Source organism: Glycine max, chromosome 6 (assembly GCF_000004515.6).
Source record: "Glycine max cultivar Williams 82 chromosome 6, Glycine_max_v4.0, whole genome shotgun sequence".
Taxonomy (NCBI): Eukaryota; Viridiplantae; Streptophyta; class Magnoliopsida; order Fabales; family Fabaceae; genus Glycine; species Glycine max.
This window is the reverse complement of record NC_038242.2, coordinates 40,658,152-40,674,183: the sequence shown is the minus strand read 5'-3', so window position 1 is coordinate 40,674,183 and position 16,032 is coordinate 40,658,152. Positions and strand designations below refer to the sequence as shown.

General features: G+C 38.3%; 1 non-coding gene across 1 annotated transcript; it reads left to right on the top strand.

Moving 5' to 3' along the window:
* The first annotated feature begins 10,333 nt into the window (after window positions 1-10,333).
* Window positions 10,334-10,440, top strand: LOC113002075 (small nucleolar RNA R71). The gene has a single exon (XR_003267603.1). It is a non-coding gene; the product is annotated as a small nucleolar RNA R71 (small nucleolar RNA).
* The last annotated feature ends 5,592 nt before the right edge of the window (window positions 10,441-16,032 follow it).

Sequence of the window (16,032 nt, the reverse complement as noted above, 5' to 3'; positions counted from 1 at the left end):
CAAAATTGAAGAAAGAAAAAAGGGAGAGAAGTTGAACTTTGAGTTGTGTCTCACAAGACTCTCATTCATCAAAGTTACAACAAGTGTTACACATGCTTCTATTTATAGACTAGGTAGCTTCCTTGAGAAGCTTTCTTGAGAAAACTTCCTTGAGAAGCTAGAGCTTAGCTACACACACCTATCTAAAAACTAAGCTCACCTCCTTGAGAAGCTTCCTTGAGAAGCTAGAGCTTAGCTACACACACCCCTTTAATAACTAAGCTCACCTCGTTGAGAAGAGAAGCTAGAGCTTACCTACACACCCTATAATAGCTAAGCTCACCCCCATGACAAAAAACATGAAAATACAAAAAAAAGTCCCTATTACAAAGACTACTCAAAATGCCCTGAAATACAAGGCTAAAAACCCTGTACTACTAGAATGGCCAAAATACAAGGCCCAAAAGAAGGAAAAAAACCTATTCTAATATTTACAAAGAAGAGTGGATCCAACCTTGACCCATGGGCTCAAAAATCTACCCTAAGGTTCATGAGAACCCTAGGGCCTTCTTTAGTAGCTCTAGCCCAAGCCTCTTGAAGTCTTCTATCCAATACCCTTGGGGGGTAGGATTGCATCACTCCTATCAATTTTCTTAGCTGGATAGACATGTCAATCTAAGGACTATATTACTAACATGGTTGAATTGAGTCAAGTCTAGTATAAAACATTATAATTGTTGTTTCTTGTAATATTTTGTTTTATAATGTCTAACTGAATGGTCTTATTTGTTTGTTAATGATACTCATAATAAAGTAAGTTTATATTTGTTCCTAAATTAACTTAATAAACAAAGGAAATATTGATAGATGACATGAGCCTGAAATGGAGACAATTTAAATATGAACTGAAATCAAAAGGATATGATGAGAGCAACACCAAGGAGTAAATGGTTGCTCACATCCCGAATCCAAGGGTTGATCCTTCTCAATTTTGTGATTTAGTACATTATTGGTGTTCTGAGAAAGGACAGGTATATATGTATAATGTGACCAACCTTTGGCTAAAATAACAATTATATGTTATATGCCTAATTTTATTATTGACTTTTTATATTTGTTGGTTATAGAAAATAAACAACATTAACAAAAGGAATTGTTCAAAATATGCGAACTTGCATTGCATGGGAACCAAGAATCTTCCATGACGGATTCATGAGTTGGTTTGTCTTTTTTTATAGCTTTTTTAATATTTAATTGCTTAGTACAAATAGGATGATTGATTTTTTTAACTATTGTTAGACAACAAAGGCTAAGGGAGTGCAACCTTCTCGGGAAGAAATTTATATTGACACTCGAACTCAAAAAGATGGAAGCATTGTTACTGAAAAGGCTGCTACTGTAATTATAAGAATTTTAACTTTTATTTCAATACTTTCTCTTTGTTTATGTTTTGTTTTGCTCAATTTTCTAATAGAGGGTTATGGTGTGAGGAGGAATAACTAATGAGGAGATGAGTTTTGTTTAGTGACATTGAAGTATTAAGGATATTGATGCATGGTAATAATTTATAAGGTGTATTTTATGTAGGATGAATTAAAAAAGAAAATGGTTGAAGCAGAGAGTTCACAAAATTTACAAAGCATACAAGATTCTATTAATTGGACAAATGATACATATTCAAAAGTCAAAGGACCTGAAAAAAGAGGACATGTGCGTTGTCTTGGCAAGCTTCCACATCAAGCCAGTTCATCTCAAAGCTCTTGTGCAAACAATAGAATTAAAAAATTGGAGAATTTGCTTGGAAACCTTGTTGTTGTCCTTAAAGTGGGATTTGTAGAAGATCCACAAATTAATCAAGTCTTAGAAACTATAGATGAAGAGGTATGAATGTATAATTCAACGTATTCAAAGATTTAACTATGATATGATACTTTACAAATAAAAACATTCTTTTATTTTAGGCACCTACAAATGGTTCTACTAGTAAAAATCATCAAACTACAAACGATCCCAACCAGAGCTGAGTTGAAATTTAATAATTAATATTTTGACAATACCATTTTTGTTAGCATACGATATAGCTTGTAGTCTATCCATATTATCTATGTATGTAGTAAGTTGCAGCTTCTTTTTAGTTGGTTGTCTCCTCTTTTTCTTAAGTCATGCATGTGCCTAGACTTGTTGACTAAGAAAAAGAGTTTGAATTTTATTGTTTTGAGAATTGACTCAGACTAATCAAGCTTTGTTTTTATCTGTGCTCAATAGAAGCCTTGTGTATGGAATTAATGTCAATTTCTCTTAAATTTCAGGCAAAAATGAGTGATTGTGAGATTTGTGTATAGAAAACTTTTACAAAATGTATATATTTTCCCCAAGTTTTGATCTTTTAGGAAGATTTGTGAGATTTTGAGTGATTGTGAGATTCCTAGAGGTGGAGGAGACATCCCCACTTTGTAAGCAAGCAATTTCTCTTAATTTCTCTTCTTCATTGTAAAAGGAGCTTCCTTGCTATGGAAGGCTAAATCCTCAGTTGGGGATTCTTGCTGAGTAATTGATGTAAACTCTTTCCCTATCCAATTAAGGTTGTTTTATGTGTTCATTGTTTCTATCAGTACTTTATTATTGCATGCTTGTGGCTTGATAAGCCATATGTGTGTACTATTAGGGGCTTTAGCATTGAAAGATATATTGTCTCCTTAGAACTTGATAGAGCAGGATTAGGTTACTGATCGAGGCCGTACCCGAATCAAATAAACATGAAAATGCAGTAACTAGGAAGTGATCCTAGGTCGTTTCCCAACGAGCAGTGACAAACCAAATGTTCATAATATACTTGCAGTAACAGTAACGATTGGGGGGGGGGGGGGTTTGGTTGTTTGGTAATTAAAAAGCAGAACAAGTAAACTGGAATACGAAACTACTAATATTAAAAACGGGTTGTTTCCTCTGATTCAGAAGCCATTCTCTTATCCTGGGTTATGGAGAATTCGTCCCTAACAGTCAACCACTTAATCCAACCCTATTTCAATTTACTAAGCGAAAATCAACTTAGGGTTTTCAATACGTGATTAGGCACCACGTACACCAGTTAGCCCTTCGTCCATTAAGCATGAACGCAAGTTAGGCTCAAAGGCAATTAATCAAACACGAAGCGTGCACTGATTAATATTCACGAAATTGGGATAACTGGTGAAGGGAAACTGCCAGGAAACCACATTACAAGCGAAACCTCAAAGAGAGTTGGGCTTCGTCCTCAAAAGGAAACAACACCAGAAAATCTAGCCTTCCATGGATTCAAATAGAAAACGCAAATGAAACATGAAAAAAAAACATAAATGAACAGAAACGTAAATGAACAGAAACGTAAATGAAAGTAGAAGAAGAAGCACGAATGAACTCGTAATTAGAAGCAGAAAACGGAAAATTGCATTAAGAACGAAAATTGTAACAAGGGAACAGAAAAACGTGAAAACCTAAAACCAAAGCTCTGAATAATGAAAATAGCATAACAGAATGCCCTGCACGAATCCCAAGGCAGCTATTTAAAAAGAGTCGAATCTCAAAGTCACTGGGCCCTATTACAATACTCTGGCCCAAAACGAAATAAACACTGAACAACATAAAATAAAATTGCGAAATTTCCTAATTAGAAATTAACTAAGGTAAGCGTTGCTTTATTGTCCCTCTTCAAGTCCATAACCAAAATCCGGATTAAGCCCAATGTTTCATTAATTCCTGAAATTAGATTAAAAACATCAAATTAGCTAAATGAGCCCAAATAATAAAACTGCCTGATTAATTGACAATTAAGACCAATCAGTAATTAAAATGGTGCAAAAAGGGTTTAGAAAATAGAAGAAAATGATGGCACATCAAAAGCCCCCATACTTAGCCTTTTGCACTCCTAGGCAAAATGAAACAAAGAACAAAATCCAAGGATATCAAAGGGAGACAAACAAAAACATTCACATATTTCTCAACGAACATCAAGGAATGAAAGGAATGGGTAACATCTAACATAAGGAGATCCAAAAAGTCAAGACATTCATGAAAATCATCCAAGCAACCCAATCATGGCAAAATAGTTAATCAGCTCAAGAATGAAAAGTGATAAAGCCTCACAAGATATACACTCTATCTCTCAAGTGTCTAGGCTACTATTTACCCTCAAAGCACCCATGAAAGCAAACACCACATAAACTTGGCAAGATTCTAAAATTGACAATCAACCCATAAACACAAGCACATGAGGATCAAAAGGTCTTTTAAGGTTGTAATGGGGCCAAGGACAAGGTATGGAAAAATATGGAATAAGTGGCTAAATCCCAAATGGATAGAGGAGCAATGGGGAATAAGTGCATATTAAGAAAAAATAAGAAAATAAAAAGAAGTAAAGATAAAATTTAAACATGAAGAGTAGAACCAAGAGTTTCATCATTCTTGTGCCATTTAAGATCTTATTCGCTCAACTTTATTGCTTTTTTTTTCAATTTTTTTTTTTACTCTATAGCCTTTTTTTTTTTTACTCTATAGCCTTTGAGAAACAACATTTCATTCAGCATGTCCAACATTTAACCAATATACAATGTACATCAAGTATGGCCCAAAATACATCATGAAGCATAGCCAACAAAACAAATTGTCCACTGAAACAAAAACCCCCCACACTTATTCCCAAAACAATTCCAAAGCTCCAAAATTCCTTAAGGATATGGTGATATCATGGTTTTTCACTTAAGGCTTGTAGTGAGCTTCAAAACAAGGAAAGGGAAACAAGGCTCAAAAGGGCTATCAAAGGAATTAATTCAAGGTAAGTCCATTTGGCTAGAAGCTTATAAGAACAAAATTGCCTCAATCATTTCCAAATATGCATGTGAATTAGGACGCATCAACAAGAATCAAGCCAAGGCTATTGTGCAAGCAATCAATGGGGCAAAACACACCAAATGATTATGATGATGGATGGCCCAAATTCTCACAAAGGTAAAATCATCACTTTCAAATTGAGCTTTCAAAACTATCATGACATGTAGAGAAGAATCAAGGATTTCAAGTCACAAAATGTCAAGAACTTTTATTTTCAAAACAATTACCCATTTCTTGAACATATCCTATAATTCAAAGAAAAACATGCAAAGTCGTACGTGTACACAAAATTGACCCAAAATATTAAACTAAAAATCCGACGAAACTAACAACATTAACAAATTAACACAACTAACAAATTAACAAAACCAACAAAACTAGCAAAACCAAAGAACACTCCGCCCCCCATACTTAAACAACACATTGTCCTCAATGTAGCACAATTAAAAGATTAAAAACAATTAAATCATCAAAGAGAATCAGACAAGTGTAATAAAAGCAAAGAAGGAGATAGGAAAAGAAAAACTTCCTAAGTCATGGTGGAGGAAGAGTAGGGTGGAGTAAGGAAGTCTCTTCCACCACTACGTCCACTAAAGAAGGGTTCGTGAGGAATGGCTTAAGTCGATGTCCGTTGACCTTGAAGCTCTTGTTTGTGGAGTCGCTTTGAATATCAACTGTACCATAAGGAAAAACATTAGTAACAAGAAAAGGACCAATCCACTTAGACCTCAACTTACCACTCATGAGTCCAAGCCTAGAATTATACAATAACACTTTTTGTCCAACCACGAAGTCTTTTTTAACTATCATGCTATCATGGAACTTCTTGGTCTTTTCTTTGTAGAACTTGGCGTTCTCGTAGGCTTCTAGGCGGATTTCATCTAACTCACTCAGTTGCAACTTTCTTTCCTCACCAGCTTGATCCATAGAGAAGTTGCAAGTCTTCACTGCCCAGTAAGCTTTGTGCTTAATTTCCACTGGAAGATGACATGCCTTTCCAAAGACAACCCGATAAGGAGACATTCCTATGGGTGCTTTGTAGGCAGTCCGATGTGCCTAGAGAGCATCATCAAGCCTGGTACTCCAATCTTTCCTGCTTGGCTGCACAATCTTCTCTAAAATTCGCTTGATTTCTCGATTAGAAATTGCTGCCTGTCCATTGGTCTGGGGGTGGTATGGTGTGGATACCCTGTGTACCACCCCGTACTTTTTAAGCAGGGCATGCATTGTCATGTTGCAAAAATGGGTTCCTTGATCACTAACAATTGCTTTAGGTACTCCAAACCTGCAAAACAGATTAGACCTGACAAAGTCTGCGACAACTTTAGCATCATTAGTTCTAGTGGGCTTGGCTTCCACCCATTTTGAAACATAGTCAACTGCAAGGAGAATGTAAACATAACCAAAAGAGACAAGAAAAGGACCCATGAAATCTATACCCCAGACATCAAACACCTCATAGAATAGCATAGGTTGCTGAGGCATTTGTTGTTGCCATGTAAGTGTATTTCCTGCTCTCTGACACAACTCACAAGTGCTGCAGATCTTCCACGCATCTTTAAAGATGGTGGGCTAATAAAAACCACAATCAAGCACTTTGCGAGCTGTCCTTTGAACACCCAGATGACCTCCCAGTGCGGAAGAATGACAGAACTGCAGGACTGAGTCAGTCTCATGATCTAGAATGCACCGTCTAATGACCTGATCACTGCACAATTTCCACAAGTAGGGGTCATCCCAAATAAAATGCTTAACATCACTTTTAATTTTATCTTTTTGGGCCTTAGATGCTAAGGGAGGAAAAACAGAGGCAACTAAATAATTGACAATGTTAGCAAACCAGGGAGTAGAAAGAGAGTCAGAAATACTATACAATATATACAAATGATCATCCGGGAAATCATCCCGAATAGGTGAATCTGCATCAGAGACACGTTCGATCCGACTCAAATGATCAGCAACTAGATTTTGTGCTCCGCTCCTATCACGGATCTCCAAGTCAAACTCTTGGAGCCAGAGCATCCATCGGATCAACCTAGGCTTAGAATCAGCCTTCTTCAACAAGTACTTTAGGGTTGCAGGGTCAGTATAAACAATAATGCGAGTACCAAGCAAATAAGATCGAAATTTTTCAAGGGCAAAAACTATGGCTAGAAACTCTTTCTCAGTAGTAGTATAATTTGCTTGGGCAGCATCTAAAGTCCTAGAAGCATAATATATCACCCTGGGCAATTTATCAATTTTCTGAGCAAGGACAGCCCCCAATGCATAATTTGATGCATCACACATAAGCTTAAAAGGGGCTGTCCAATCGGGTGCCTGGATGATGGGGGTGGTAGTCAACGCTCTTTTGAGGCAATCAAAAGCCTCTTTGCATCTGTCATTAAAGTCAAACTCCACCTCCTTTTGCAACAAGTTGGACAGTGGAAGGGCTACTTTGCTAAAATCCCTGATAAAGCGCCTGTAGAATCCTGCATGACCAAGAAAAGATCGCACCTCTCGCACACAAGAGGGGTAAGGCAATTGTGAAATAACAGAAATTTTTGCAGGATCTACTTCAATACCCTTATTGGAAATAATGTGGCCTAAAACTATACCTTGCTCAACCATAAAATGAGATTTTTCAAAATTTAGAACAAGGTTAGTTTCAATGCATCTATTCAAAACTTTTTCCAAACTATTCAAACAACCATCAAAAGAGGATTCATATACAGTGAAATCATCCATAAACACCTCTATGCAGTTTTCTAAAAAATCATTGAAAATACTAATCATGCACTGCTGGAAGGTACCAGGGGCATTGCACAAGCCGAAAGGCATCCTCCTGTAGGCAAAAGTGCCAAAGGGGTAGGTGAATGTGGTCTTTTCCTGATCCTCAGGAGCAATAGTAATTTGCATATAACCAGAAAAACCATCAACGAAACAGTAGTGGGATTTACCTGCCAGGCGTTCAAGCATCTGGTCAATGAATGGTAGGGGAAAATGGTCCTTTTTGGTAACCTGGTTCAGCCTCCTATAGTCAATGCAGACTCTCCAACTGTTCTGCACCCGAGTAGGAATCAGCTCCTCCTTCTCATTTCTGATCACTGTGAGGCCAGTCTTTTTCGGGACTACCTGGACGGGACTCACCCATTGGCTGTCGGAGATAGGATAAATGATTCCAGCTTGCAAAAGCTTAGTTATCTCCTTCTTCACTACATCAAGAATCACCGGGTTGAGTCTTCTCTGTGGTTGTCTTACTGGTTTAGCTCCATCCTCTAAATTTATTCGATGCATACATGTGGATGGGCTAATACCAGGAATGTCCGCTAGGGTCCAGCCTATAGCCTTCTTATGCTTCTTGAGAACTGACAACAACTTCTCCTCTTGCTCATCAGCAAGGGAGGCAGATATAATCACTGGAAAACTCTTGCTATCATCCAAGTAAGCGTATTTTAAATTTGATGGCAGAGGCTTCAATTCTGGTGTGGTCGGCTGGACAGTGGTAGAAGGAGATGGTTTCTCAGCCTTTACCACATAAAGAAAGTCAGAGGTATGTGTACTTCCTGAAACATGGTTAGTCCTATCTGACTCTATAAAATCAATCTCGAGAGGTAAAACACCACCACCAGACATGCAATCAATATCACTCTCAGCATCAAATTCAGACATATGATCAAGTACAATTTCAGACTCAATGCATGAAGAGTGAGAAGCATGCAGATTAGAATAAAGATCAGTCATGTATTCATCAACAACATGGTCAATTATTTCAGCACGAAATACAGAAAGATCTTCAGATGGGTATTTCATAGCATCCAGAATATTAAAATGAACAGTTATATCACCAAATTCCATGGATAGTGTGCCTGCATATACATCTATCTTAGTTCTAGCAGTTTTCATAAACGGTCTGCCTAGAATGATGGGAACTGATCCTTGAGAAAATCCATCTTCCATATTCAAGATATAAAAATCAATAGGGAAAATCAGTTCACCAACTCTAACTAAGACATCTTCTATGAAACCAACAGGATAGGCAACACTTCTATTAGCTAAATGAATTACCACATCAGTTGACTGCAAGGGACCTAGAGATAGAGAATTAAAAATCGACAGAGGCATAACACTAACAGAGGCTCCTAAATCTAGCATGGCATTGTCAAACTTACTATTCCCTATAATACAAGGTATGCTGAATGTACCTGGATCTTTGCATTTTTCAGGAATTTGAGGAACAGATTTACCAATCAATGCGGAGACATTTCTGCCCATGCTAATTCGTTCACTTCCTTTAAGCTTTCGCTTATTAGTGCACAGCTCCTTCAAGAATTTGGCATATCTTGGAATTTGCTTTATTGCATCCAACAGAGGTATGTTTACCTCTACTTTTCTGAACGTTTCCAAGATCTCTTTCTCTGCCTCTTCCATTTTTTTGTTGGAAACTGCTCTTGGAGGGAATGGAAGAGGGGGAATGTGCTGCTTCTGCAAATCAGAATTACCTGTGGAAGAAGATTCACCTGCACAGAAATTGTTAGGTAAATTTTTGTCATCACCTTTTTCTGGAGTAGAGTGAAGTTTGGCAGGTTCATTTGCAGATGAGGAAGGTGCTACGGGTTGAGGTCCTTGACACTGCTTTCCCGACCTCAATGAAATGGCACTGACATTTTTGGGATTTTAGACAGCTTGAGAAGGCAGCTTGTCAGAATTCTGGGACTGTTGTTGATTCAATTGGGTAGCCAATTGTCCCATCTGATTGGTTAAGCTCTGAATGGAGGCTCTGGTCTCTTGCTGAAACTGCATGTTCTGCATAGTCATTTGCCTCACAAGTTCTTCGAGGGAAGGTTGTGGAGGGGCCTCAACTGTTGGCTGTTTCTGGGGTTGTTGCTGTTGTTGGATTGGTGGAGGAATGTATGGTCTGCTTGGGCCAATAGCATTTTGGAAGGAAGGAGCAGGCTGCTGTTGTTGTTGCTGAGGGCTGGACCATCTGAGGTTAGGGTGATTCCTCCATCCAGGGTTGTATCTGTTGCTGGAGAGGTCATAATTGCTTTGTTGTGGTTGATTTTGCTGCTGAGGTTGAGGAGGTCTATTGTAAATATTTGGAGCATAAGCTTCAGGCTGCTCAATTGCTCCAGGTTGCTGCATTGAAGGGCAAAGGTCTGTATGGTGGTCAGCAGAGGAGCACAAACCACAAACCCTTGCGACAGGTACAGATTTCTGATTCAAGGCCAGCTGGGTTACCAAGTTGACCAATGCATCCAGTTTTCCTTCAAGCTTCTTAGTTTCAGATGATGCAGATGGGTTTGTAGCTACCTCATGCACTCCTCTAATGACTATGGCATCATTTTTGGCGCTAAACTGCTGGGAGTTGGAGGCCATCTTCTCAATTAAATTTATGGCTTCAGCAGGAGTCATGTCTCCAAGGGCTCCACCACTGGCAGCATCTATCATACTTCTCTCCATATTACTGAGTCCTTCATAAAAATATTGGAGAAGAAGCTGTTCTGAAATCTGATGGTGGGGGCAACTGACACATAGTTTCTTAAATCTCTCCCAGTACTCATACAGGCTCTCTCCACTGAGTTGTCTAATACCTGAGATATCCTTCCTGATGGCTGTGGTCCTGGAAGCAGGGAAAATTTTTTCTAAGAATACTCTCTTAAGGTCATCCCAGCTCGTGATGGACCTTGGAGCAAGGTAATACAGCCAGTCCTTTGCCACTCCCTCTAATGAATGAGGAAAAGCCTTCAAAAATATGTGATCCTCTTGGACATCTGGGGGTTTCATGGTGGAGCAGACAATGTGAAATTCTTTCAAATGTTTGTGCGGGTCTTCACCTGCAAGGCCATGAAACTTTGGAAGCAAATGAATCAGTCCAGTTTTAAGAACATATGGGACATCCTCATCAGGGTATTGGATGCACAAGCTTTCATAGGTGAAATCAGGTGCAGCCATTTCCCTTAGAGTCCTCTCACGAGGTGGAGGTTGTGCATTGTTCTCAGAATGTGCAAAATCAGAATGCTCAGAATCAGAATGCTCAAAATTATAATGCTCAAGATCAGGATGTTCAAAATCACCAATAACAGAATGCACAGATTCACCAGTTATGGAATGCTCAGAATGATCAAAAGGTATAAAATGATGCCTAACTAATCTATGAAATGTCCTATCTATCTCAGGATCAAAGGGTTGTAAGTCAGATGGATTGCCTCTAGTCATACACTACATTCAGCATGCACACAACTAGTTGCCTTGTCATGTAAATAAAGGTGTAGGTTTGAACTACAGCTACCCTCAAATGATATCCAAATGACTTGAAATTTTGTGAGAAACCTTATAAAATGATGAGAAGATAGCACAAAAAATTTCAGACAAAAATTCAAAGTCTAACTATGAAAGCTAAAATTGGTAGGTTAAGAAAAATAAGTGAATAAAACTTGAAAAATAAAATTTTTTTGACAGAATCACCTTTTTTGGATGATGGAGACCTCAGCCGGCCATAGGCCGGCTGCCATGGCGTAGGAAATTTTTTTCTACCCCAAATGCATATATAATAATTGCGATTCTGATAACCGGAGCAAAAGTTATGGCCGTTCGAAGTTTTGACAAACACAAAATTTGCTAGTTTTTTGGAACTTTCAAATCTGACCAAACTAAAGGCTCTAGCTATTTTTCTCACAAAATATGGATTAAAAGAAGTTACCACAAAAATATTCAGCCAAAAATAACAACCCTAGCTACTAAAACAAAAAATCTCAAATAATTCAGCATGGGTAGTCGCTAAAATCCGTCTCTAATTGATTTCTACTACTACTCTGTTTTTGCCGCAAGCACAATCTTGACAGCGAAACACCCAAGACTGAAACAGGGGAAACGCTTAATGGGAAAACTGAAACAGAACACACATTAAACAAAATACCAGGACACTAAACAACACTAACACACTTACTAACACAATACTAACAATTTAAACATAAAACACGAAAGGATTAAACACACAACACTAGCTAGCTATTATGAACCTTTGGACACTGCTCCCCGGCAACGGCGCCAAATTTGATCGAGGCCGTACCCGAATCAAATAAACATGAAAATGCAGTAACTAGGAAGTGATCCTAGGTCGTTTCCCAACGAGCAGTGACAAACCAAATGCTCATAATATACTTGCAGTAACAGTAACGATTGGGGGGGGGGGTTTGGTTGTTTGGTAATTAAAAAGCAGAACAAGTAAACTGGAATACGAAACTACTAATATTAAAAATGGGTTGTTTCCTCTGATTCAGAAGCCATTCTCTTATCCTGGGTTATGGAGAATTCGTCCCTAACAGTCAACCACTTAATCCAACCCTATTTCAATTTACTAAGCGAAAATCAACTTAGGGTTTTCAATACGTGATTAGGCACCACGTACACTAGTTAGCCCTTCGTCCATTAAGCATGAACGCAAGTTAGGCTCAGAGGCAATTAATCGAACATGAAGCGTGCACTGATTAATATTCACGAAATTGGGATAACTGGTGAAGGGAAACTGCCAGGAAACCACATTACAAGCGAAACCTCAAAGAGAGTTGGGCTTCGTCCTCAAAAGGAAACAACACCAGAAAATCTAGCCTTCCATGGATTCAAACAGAAAACGCAAATGAAACATGAAACAGAAACATAAATGAACAGAAACGTAAATGAACAGAAACGTATATGAAAGTAGAAGAAGAAGCACGAATGAACTCGTAATTAGAAGCAGAAAACGGAAAATTGCATTAAGAACGAAAATTGTAACAAGGGAACAGAAAAACGTGAAAACCTAAAACCAAAGCTCTGAATAATGAAAATAGCATAACAGAATGCCCTGCACAAATCCCAAGGCAGCTATTTAAAAAGAGTCGAATCTCAAAGTCACTGGGCCCTATTACAATACTCTGGCCCAAAACGAAATAAACACTGAACAACATAAAATAAAATTGCGAAATTTCCTAATTAGAAATTAACTAAGGTAAGCGTTGCTTTATTTGCCCTCTTAAAGTCCATAACCAAAATCCGGATTAAGCCCAATGTTTCATTAATTCCTGAAATTAGATTAAAAACATCAAATTAGCTAAATGAGCCTAAATAATAAAACTGCCTGATTAATTGACAATTAAGACCAATCAGTAATTAAAATGGTGCAAAAAGGGTTTAGAAAATAGAAGAAAATGATGGCACATCAGTTACCGTATGTCTGGACACGGAGAGCGGTAATTTAGTTTTTATTATGCTGTGATCATAAAACTGTTCAATTAAGCTAAGTTCAACAAGAGACATCTGCGAATGAAGTTTAATTAGAATTAGGCTAAACTCACGAGACATCGGTGTTTAGTACTTGAGCCTTCAGCATAGAACATAGAAACATCTTTAATTAGAGAAACATCCTTAATTGCATCAATTTGCTCAATAAGAGGACCCAACGCCTTTAGATATCTATTTACACACTTACTTGCTCATGTTTATTGCAAATGCCTGCTTATTGAACAAACCTTTACCAAATGAACAAGTTCCCTGAGTTCAATACTCGGTTCACACCGTTTTAATTATTTACTTGATGACTCGGTGCACTTGCCGGTAGATTTTGCATCCACACAAGCAAGTAGTATCCCAGAGTGGGAACAAGTATTTTGGCGCCGTTGCTGGGGAACTTTTTCCATCTGGAAGTTTAGTTCAGTTTGAAGGCATTAATTCATTATTCTTTGATATATTAATTTTTGTTTTTGTTAATATTAGTTTAGTTCAGAATTTATTTTCTTCTCGAATTGGTTAACTGTTGTTCCTGTTAGTGTTTGCATGCGTAGATCTTCTGCGGGTGAATTGGTTCCATTGGATTTAGAACTTGAAGCAACCTTCAGAAGAAACAACGCAGAGAGGAAAAGAAAGCTTTTGTACTATAGAACAGTAGCATCAATCCTTGAAGAGGCTCACTTTTCTGAGTCATCATCTTCTAATTCACCTACAGGGAATCTCAAACAGCAAAATTTGAAGCCGAAGTCATGGCTGAAGAGCAACCTCGACGAGTGACCCTGGAAGATTACTCAAGTACATTTGTGCCACAATTCTTTACTAGCATTGTGCGGCCGAAGGTTCAAGCACAAAATATAACCTATCCACATTCATTAATTTAGTTGATTCAGAACAATTTGTTTCATGGTCTGCCCAATGAAGACTCGTTTGCACATCTAGCCACTTATATTGAGATTTGCAACACTGTCAGACTGGCTGGTGTGCCTAAGGATGCTATTAGGTTGAGCTTGTTTTCATTTTCCTTGTCTGGAGAGGCAAAAAGATGGCTCCATTCATTTAAAGGTAACAATCTTAAGACTTGAGATGAAGTGGTGGAAAAATTCTTGAAGAAATACTCCCCAAAGTCCAAGATTGCTGAAGGAAAAGCTACCATCTCATCCTTTCATCAATTTCCAGACGAGTCCTTGAGTGAGGCTTTGGAAAGATTTCGTGGGTTACTAAGAAAGATGTCTACTCATGGATTTTCAGAACCAATCCAGCTCAATATTTTCATTGATGGGTTAAGGCCACAATCCAAGCAACTTTTAGATGCTTTTGTAGGGGGGGAAATAAAATTGAAGACCCCTGAAAAAGACATGGAATTGATTGGGAATATGGCTGCTAGTGACCATGCAATCTTGCGTGATAGAGAACACATCCCAACCAAAAGAAGCTTGCAAGAGCTCACATCACAGGATGAATTGTTGGCACATAACAAGTTGTTATCCAAGCAACTTGAAGCATTAACAAAAACATTGAGTAAGTTGCCAACCCAATTACATTCTAGACAACCTTCACCCTCTTCTGTTTTGCAGGTTGCAGGTTGTGTTATATGTGGTGGAGCACATGATTCTGGCTGCTGCATTCCCACAGAAGATACAACACCTGAAGTGAACTATACGGGGAACCAGCCAAGACCAAACTTTAATGCAGGTGGGTATTCTGGATTTCAACATGGCCAACAATATAATTAGCAACAACTAATAGGCCACAACAACAAGGGCCTAGTCTCTATGACAGAACGATGAAGTTGAAAGAGACTCTTGCTTAGTTCATGCAAGTATCTATATCCGATCAAAAGAGCACAGAGTCAGCCATCAAGAATCAAGAAGTCCAGGTGGGACAATTGGCAAAACAACTGGCAGACCGACCGTCAAGCTACTTTGGAGCCAACATAGAGAAGAATCCTAAGGAGGAGTGCAAGGCTGTTATGACTAGCAGCAAAATGGTGAGCATGGATGAAGGTGAGAAGAGGATAGGTGAAGAAAAACAATAGCTGATGATTGAACCAGAAATTGACCCAGTGGTAGAACCTTTGAGTGAGACTGAGGAAGAAGTGGAAGCAGAAGATGATCAGCAGAAGCAGATACCAATAATTGTGAGTGAAAAAGAAATAAGTGAGAAGGAAAAGAAAGAAAAAGAAAAAGAAAAAGAGAAAGAAAAAGAAAATGAAAAAATGAAAAAAAAAATGAAAATGAAAAAGAGAATGAGAGAAAAGAAGAGAAGAAAAAGACCAAGAGTGAGTTGGCTAGAGAAAAGAGGAAGGAGGCAAGTCCAAGCAAAAGGGAGGAGGTGCCATATCCATTGGTACCAACAAAGAAAGACAAGGAACAACATCTGGCTCGTTTCCTTGATATCTTCAAGAAATTGGAGATTACTATGCCCTTTGGAGAAGCTTTTCAACAAATGTCGTTGTACTCTAATTTTTTAAAAGATATGCTCACACGGAAGAATAAGTAGATTCACAGTGAAAACATCATTGTGGAAGGAAACTGCAATGCTGTAATTCAGAGGATTCTTCCACCTAAGCACAAAGATCCTGGGAGTGTGACTATTCCGTGTGCAATTGGTGAAGTTTTTGTTTGCAAGGTTCTTATTGATTTGGGAGCCAGTATTAATTTGATGCCACTTTCCATGTGTCGAAGGCTTGGAGAGTTGGAGATAATGCCGACTAGGATGACTTTACAGTTAGCAGATCGCTCCATAACCAAACACTATGGAGTGATAGAAGATGTTTTGGTTTGGGTCAAACACCTTATCTTTCCTGCTGACTTTGTGGTAATGGACATAGAGGAAGATACATATATTCCCTTAATTTTGGGACGTCCATTTATGGCTACTACAAGCTGTGTAGTAGATATGGGAAAGAAGAAGCTAGAAATGGGTATTGAAGACCAAAAG